Genomic DNA, 8530 nt, shown 5'->3' with positions numbered 1-8530 from the left:
TCCAGAATGTGCTATAGCCATGGCTAAATGCAGAAACAAGATGAGGCAGAGCCAAATTATACAAGTGCATCAATTCTTCTAAAAGATGTAGGGAATTGTATGTCTGTTCACACATCATTGGTCAGAACAAGTTGTATGGTTAGGTCCAAGGTCAAGGAATGTATAATCAACCCACAAGGAACAATGGCAAGAATGATGAAGGAACAAAATCTGTGAATACATAATGTATTCTAGCAAGGTTCACCCCTTAGTCAAAAACATTTGCTTTCTTGCAGTGAAAATTCACTCACCCTTTCTGAGATACTATGGAGACTTTATTCAATTGTCCCATCATAGTCAAAATCTGGGTAGTATAAAGTACGTAAGGGTGGGGTTGATTTAAGGATATATTTACCTCCTGGGGGGGCAATATGATAAAGCTGAAATAAATTCTCAAGCCCTCCACTGAGTGAAGAAGAAATGATACACACAAACAGATCACTGATTAAAAGTCTTTCTCCAGGGCCGGGGATTCTCCTCAGTGGTTTCACTGCCTGCTGTGCAAGTGCAAGGACTCAAATTCGATCCCCAGTACCAAAAAAACCGCAAAAAAAGGTTTTTCTCCGAATAGACAAAAGTTGTGAAGTTCTCTTATTCTTCTATTCTTGAGACATGAAATAATCTTTGCTTTCTTTCTTGTTTTTTCTTGAATTTTCATGGGGATTATACTACATGGCTCTTCATTCTACTGTGCAGTAAGTTGTTCGCTTCCTATCAGTCTCATCGGCTGCATTTAAAGAAAAGATGACAATCCACTTTGGGATATAAGACAGTACCCAGAAATTTTGGATCACAAGAATGATTTTTCACCTTGACAGTCACAATATTCCTTATTCTACACCACTGCATATTTAAGTAGCAAAATAGCCCTTTTTTAATTTTTAGATTTTTTCCAATAGGATACAGTTATCTCCAACTGCATATAAATACATGTCTCATTATACAATGGGTAACCAACTATGGTAATGTTAGAATAAAAATTATTACAGTAAAAAACACATTGCCACTAATTACACACAGATTTGGCACCGTGTGACTTCTGGCTGTTCCCCAAGGTCAAAATGACCATGAAAGTTGAACATTTTTAATTGACTGAGGATATCAAGGCAGCCATGAGGATAGAACTAAAGACACTTCCAAAACAACACTTCCAAAACTGCTTCAGAAAGTGGCAGAAACAATGAAATAAGTGTGTTTAAAGGGTGAGGATGCTTTTGAAGAAGACTAATGGCAATGTCCTTTACTGTAATATCTTTTAAAAATTTTAACATTCACTGTATTTTTTGATTATACCTCATAACTGGTGCCTTGAACTTCTCCAACTTCATTGGGATAATACCTCTGCTCATTTTCCTGGAGCCATTATGCCAAAGCAAATAGAATTTCTATGCTCAACATTATCCAAGTCAGATATTTCAAGAAAGGCTATGACAGCCACACCCCTCTTTTTTTTCTTGCATTTTACTTTTATTAGATAATTTTGCTGTCTGCTTTTTTAAAAATTAATTTTATTGGTACACTTTAAGTATATAATGTAATGACATTCGTCATTGGAAATTTGCACCTCTACATAATCCATCTTGGTTCTTATATTTTTCCCATTCCCCTGCCCTCCCTTCAACCCCACCACCACTCCCTATCTACAAAGACTTTGTTTCCATTTTTTTTTCATTTTCTCATATTAACTCCATTCCCTTCTTTCCTTTCCACTACCCCTCCCACTTCCCCTTCACTTTTGGTCCTTTTCTTCCTATATCACATTATCTATTATACATTTAGTCTTTATATCTTCAGTTTCTCACACTGGAGAAACTATTCGCTATTTACACATGTGTATCCTATTTATTTCACTAAAGAGTATCTCCTCAATTTGCATCCATTTAGCTACAAACGTCTCTAATTTATCATTTTTATGGTTGAGTAGTACACCAGTTTATTTAAAAAATGACATTTTCTTTATTCAGTCTCCAGTTGATGGGCAAGTGGGCTGCTTCCAAGTTTTAGCTATTACAAATTGTGCTGCTATGAACATGGGTGCACATATATCACTGTGGTATGATTCTTTTACTTCTTTGGGGAAGATACCTAGCAGGGGAATAGCTGGGTCAAATGGGACTTCCAGTCCTAGTTCTTTGAGGTATCTCCATACTGATTTCCACAGTGGTTGCACCAGTCTACACTCCCACCAGCAGTGGAACAGGGTTTCTCTTTCCCCACAGCCCCACCAGCATTTGTTATTGCTTGATTTCATGACAGTAGCCATTCTTTCTGGGGTGAGGTGGAATCTCAGCATTGTTTTCATTTGCATCTCTCAAATGACCAGTGATGTTAAACATTTTTTCATGTGTTTATTTGCTATTTCTTCTTCTTTGTCTGAGAAATGTCTATTTCAGATGCCCATTTTTGGATTGGGTCTTTAAATTTCGGAGGTCTGATTTTTTTTTTAAGTTCTTTATACATTCAAGATAGTAGACATTTGTCTGAGGAACAGCAGGTGAAAAATTTTTCTCACCTTGTGGGTTGTCTCTTCACGCTGTTGGTGGTTTCTCTTGCTGTGGAGAAGCTTTTTAATAAGAAGATATCCCACTTGTTTCTTTGTGCTAGTTCATGGGCAACTGAGGTTTTTGTTCATAAAATCTTTTCCTACACCAATGTCTTCAATAGTTCTACCTAAACTCTGTTCCAGCCAGTTCAGCATTTCTGTTTTAATATTTAGATCTTTAATCCATTTCGATTTTAGTTTAGTGAATGTTGAGAGATATAGGTCTACTTTTAATCTTTGGCAAGCTGAAACCAAATTTTTCCACCACCATTTATTAAAGAGGCTATATTTTCTCCAGCGAGGATGTTTGGCTCCTTTATTGAGGATGAGAGGGCTGAGTGTTTTTTGAGTTGCTTCTGAATCTTCTAATCTGTTCCACTAGTCCTCAGGTCTGTTTCTTTGCCAGTACCATGCTATTTTTTTCACAGTAACTTTGTAGTATAGTTTCAAGTTGAGGGTTCTGACATCCCCTTCCATATCTCTGTCACCTAGAATTGCTTTTACTATTCTAGGTCTCTTCTTGTTCCAAAAGAATTTTTGGATTGTTTTCTCAAGGTCCATGAAATATGCTGCTGGGATTTCCATTGACAATGCATTGAATCTATATAGCAGGTTTGGAAATATGACCATTTTCACTATGCTGTTTCATCCTACCCAGGAGCAAGGGATGTCTTTCTATTTTCTGATATTGTCTTCAGTCTCTCTTTTCAGAGTGCTATAGTTTTCAGAGAAGTCTTTGATTTCTTTTGTTAGGTTGATTCCTAGGTATTTCAGTTTTTTGGATGCAATTGTGAAAGAAATTGTTTGCCCTATTTCTTTCTCAGTGAGTCTGTTGTTTGTGTAGAAGAAAACTCTTGAGTTTTGAGTGTTGGCCTTGTATTTATCTACTTTACTGAATTTGGTTATTAAGTATAGAAGACTTTGGGTGGAGTTCTTGGTGTCTTCTATATAGCATACCGTGTCATCTGTAAATAATGACAATTTGACTTCTTCATTTTCTATCTTTATTCCTTTTATTACTTTCTCTTGTCTAATTGCTGTGGCTAATGTTTTCAAATCTATATTGAACAGGAGTGGTGATAGTGGACATCCTTGTCTTGTTCCTGATTTTAGTGTGAAGGATTTCAATTTTTGACCATTTAGTATATTGCTGGCTATTGGTTTTTCATAGATAGGTTTTATCTGATTGAGGTAGAGACCATCTATTCCAACTTTTTGGAGGGTTTTTATCATAAATACATGTTGGATTTTGTCAAATGCTTTTTCTGCATCTATTGAGATGATCATAAGGTTTTTGTCCTTGGCTCTATTGATATATTGTACTACATTTATTGATTTTGCATATGTTGGACCATCTCTGCATTCCTGGAATGAATCCCACTTGGCCATGGTGTATGATCTTTTTGATGATCTTCTGCATCTATTTGCCAGTATCTTGGTAAGGATTTTTACATCCATGTCATTAGTGAGATTGGCCTATATTTCTCTTTTTCAGTTGCATCTTTCTCTGCTTTGGGGATCAAAGTGATGCTTGGTTCCAGGAATGAATATGGGAGTATTGCTTCCCTTTCAATTTCATTGAAGAGTTTAAACAGTAGTGGCAGTAGTTCCTCTCTAAATGTCTTGTAGAATTCAGCAGTGAAGCCATCAGGACCCAGGGTTTTCCTAGTTGGCAAGTTTATAATTATGTTTTCAATTTCATTGATTGATATTGAGTTGTTAGAATTTTTAGGTCTCCATTCAACTTTGGTTATTTATACTTATCTAGGAATCTGTCCATTTCTTCTGTGTTTTCCATCTTATTGCCATATAGGTTCACAAAGTGGGTATTGGTGATCTTCTGGATTTCTGCTGAGTCCCTTGTAATTTCATCCTTTTTATTCCTAATTGCATGTATTTGGGCCATTTCTTTCCTTTTTCTGATAAGTTTGTCTAAGGGTTTGTCAGTTTTGTTTATTCTTTCGAAGAATCAACTCCTGGCTTCATTGATTCTTTGTATAATTTTCTTAGTCTCCATTACATTGATTTCTCCTCTGATCTTTATAATATCCTCCCTTGTATGAGGTTTGGGTTTCTCCTGCTCTTCTTTTTCTGGAAGCTTGCAGTTCAGCATTGAGTTGTTTAATTGGGCTCACTCTGTTTTCCTAATGTGTGTATTCACTGCTATGAATTTTCCTCTTAAGGCTGCTTTCATTGTGTCCCATAGATTCTGAAATGTTGTATTGTCATTGTCATTTAATTGTAGGAACTCTCTACTTTCTTCTTTAATTTCCTCTGTGACCCATTGGTTATTCAGAAATGTGTTGTGTAGTTTCCATCTGTTTATGAAATTCTTGTGGTTTCTTTTGTTATTTATCTCCAATTTCATTACACTATTGTCTGATAATATACATGTGATAACTTCAATTCCTTTGCACTTTCTTAAACATGTTCTATGAGTGAGTATGTGATCTCTTTTGGAGAACAATGCATGTGCAGCTGAAAAGAATGTGTATTCTGATTTTGTGTGGTGGAACCCTGTAAACATCTGTTAAGTTCATTTGTTCAAGAGTTTGAGTTCTAATACTTCATTGCTTATTTTTTGTTTAGTTGATCTATTTGTAACAGAGTGTTATTGAGGACCCCCACTACTAATGTATTAGTGCTTATTTGATTTTTTCATGTCCATTGGTATTTTTTTTTATGTATTTGGGTGCACGAGTGTATGGTGCATGCATGTTTATGACCGTCATCTCTTCCTCCTGGATTGTTCCCTTTACAAGGATGTAGTGTCCTTCTTTTTTCTCTCTTAATCAGTGTGGGTTTGAAGTCCACTGGATCTGCAAAGAGGGTAGCTACTGCTTTTTTTCAGGTTTCTGTCACATGGAGTATTGCATTCTACCCTTTAACTTTCAGTCTATGAGTTTCTTTTTGAATTAAGTGTGTTTCTTTTTTGCAGCATATGGTTGGGTCTTTCTTCTTGACCCATTCTGCCAGTCTGTTTCTTTTGATTGGTGAATTGAGACCATTAACATTGATGGTTATAACTGATACATATTGACTTATCATTGTCATGACTGTTTTTTTTGTTGTTGGATTCTCCCCCTTTGCCTCTAATTTTTTGTCATGCTGGATGGATTCATTCTACTGGGCTTCCTGGGGTTGTGATCCTCATTGTCTATTCCTAGGATATTCTCTAAAATGTTTTGGAGTGCTGGTTTGGTAGTCATGAAATTCCTAAGGTCCTCTTTGTCATGAAAGTATTTTATTTCTCCATCAGTTTTGAAAGATAGGTTTGCAAGGTACATCAATCTGTGTTGGAGTCTGTTTTCCTTTACAGCTTGAAATATGTCACTCCAAACTTTTCTTTCCTTAAAGGTTTGCCTTGAGAAGTCTGCTGATATTCTGATGGGTTTTTCTTTGTATGTGATTTTTTTTTTTCTCTAACACTTGTTGAATTTTGTTCTTTGGTTAGGTTCCTGGAATCTTAACTATTGTATGCTTATGTATAGATTTTGTTTTTTAATCAAGGCTAGTTGGTGTCCTATATGCCTCACTTATCTGTATGTCAAGTTCTTTTCCCCTGCTTGGGAAGTTTTCTGCCATCACTTCTGTGAACAGTTTTTTTATGCCATCTGCACTCTCTCCTGTTTCTTCATTGACCCCAATCAGTCTTATGTCATTCTTCTTTTCCTTGTCTAGCAGCTGCTGGATTGATTTCTCATGGTTCTTTACTATTTTTAAGAATTTTTTCTTTTCCTGGCCACTAATTGCAATCTTACCTTCTATATCTGAAATTCTGTCCTCACATTGGCTCATTCTGCTGTGTCGACTTTCAATGGAGTTTTTAATCTCTTGGGAAAATCTGTTTGTATCTGTTTTAAGGATTCCATTTATTCCCTGTGTTGGGATTCCATCATGCTCCTCAGCTCCTCTATTTCTTTTATCTGTGTCCTCTCTAGATTTATTAATCATGTCTTGCACTATGGGCACAATCTCTGCTGTCATCTGAGAAATTATTTCTGATTTAATTTTTTCCAATTCCTCTGTTGTTGCCAGTTCAGGGACTCCAGGTGGTTGGGTATCAGATTCCATCTAGTTTCCCTTTGGGGTTGCTTTAGGTGATCTGGAAGTCTGGTTTTGAGATTTGTTTATGTGTCTTCTCATTTCTGTGGGGGTGGTGTGCTGCTTGTGCCCACGAGGTTCACCTCCTTTGCTCCGGGGGTGGCTCTGCTACTCGACGCTGGGGAAGAGGGCTTGGCTGGCTGCTTTTGAGAAGTTGTTCATTCAAATCCTTCTAATTTGGATAGTCTAGGTTCTAGCATTTCTTTAACCCTGATTGTAGGTAAACCTTCTTTCTGAGCCAATCTAATTTTTGCAAAAGTTACCAAATGCAATTGGAAGTAATCATGCTGCCAAATTTGTTCTTGGAAAAAACCTTCATTGTTGAAAACCACAAATTTATTTATCATAGTTCTAACTTCCAAGTTATCAAAGGTTGTAGATTTATTTTACATATTTTTCTATTAAATAATGTGGGCTGGCATTTTTAAAAATTTATTTTTACTTTTTATTTTATTACTATGTAATGTCTACATCCCTTGTGGGAAGCTGGTTCATGTACATTAACACATCTTCATTCCTTTTTTATCCCATTTTCCTTCCCTCTCTTCCATGTACCCATCTCTTGATCCCTTTCCTTTTGTTTAATTTGTTTTTTTACATACTTGACATACGTAATCCTTGTATTCTACAGCATCTTCCTCAATAGTCAGTAACTCTATTTAAAGACTGTAGTTTTTTGTTTTTGTTCCTTGACCATTCTTTATTTTTGTACACATCTGTTTTATTTGTTGCTCCTTGCTGCAAAAACAAATAGCAATATCATTGTGGAATCAACACCAGGATTTACAAAAGCACACAACATTTTTTTTTCCTCATTGAAATGTAGCTATATACCAGATGATTCTCTGTTGCATTCTAGTGTTAGTGTTCATCATCATAATTCTTTTCCAGAATGCATGCTGAAGAAGCAATCTTGTTTCAGACTGTGATACATACTCAGTAGAGGGCAGAATTTCAAGAGATGGAGGTAGAATGCACATGCACATGGAAAGACTGATTTGTCATGCAGCCTATTTCACCTGCACACACTTCATTGCCAATGAAGTCTTATGGCCTAGGTCAGTCAATTGACACTATATTTGAACTACAGGGAAGCACAACATGATGTAGAAGGAAAATATAGTTGTGAATCATTACACAATATTCCTCACCATCTGTTATGGGCTGATTTGTATCCTTACCCTCCTCCCCCTTCATATTGAGATTCTAACCCACAGAATTTTTGAAAAAGTAATTCAGCACAGCCTACTGATAATTTCTTGGTAGCATACAGGCTCAAACAGCTCTGTAACATCTTTTTACATGGCCACAAAGAATGCTCACTGCCTGTGAGGGGCATATCTTCTTTTGGGAGGAAGATTTGTGTAATTTTTTTTCTGCTTCAAATCTACATCATAAGGCACCTGTCCAAAACCCATTGCTCTATGTATTCCTGGTGGGAAAGAAATACTTTCATCAATTCAGCACAAGGGGGAAATGTGCAGAACATCTCTCTGTGTGGGTTGTGGGCTATGACTGACTGTCCCTCGGGCAGGGGCTGCTGGTCATTCCTGAAGCTGATTTTGCTGTCTGTTCCCTAAGTGAGCAAGTCATTGTTCCATCCATCCAGACCCTGTGTAAGTCTTATTCTCTTGCTAATTTCAGAACCTTCAAATTATGTGGCAGTTGATAACCAACTGCTCCTGTTGGTAAGCACTGTCAAGATATTCACTACTTTCACATTGGAGCGACATCTCTGAAAGTAGTATCAAGTGTCATTTTCTTAAAATCAGAACCTCAGGATGTAGTCCTATTTGGACATAGTGTCTTTAAATCAGCAAGTGAGTTAAAATGAAATTGTAATTG

This window comes from Heterocephalus glaber, unplaced genomic scaffold (assembly GCF_053883595.1).
Source record: "Heterocephalus glaber isolate CG9 unplaced genomic scaffold, H.glaber_assembly_v1.0 deba00001538, whole genome shotgun sequence".
Lineage (NCBI taxonomy): Eukaryota > Metazoa > Chordata > Mammalia > Rodentia > Bathyergidae > Heterocephalus > Heterocephalus glaber.
This window is presented reverse-complemented; position numbering follows the sequence as displayed.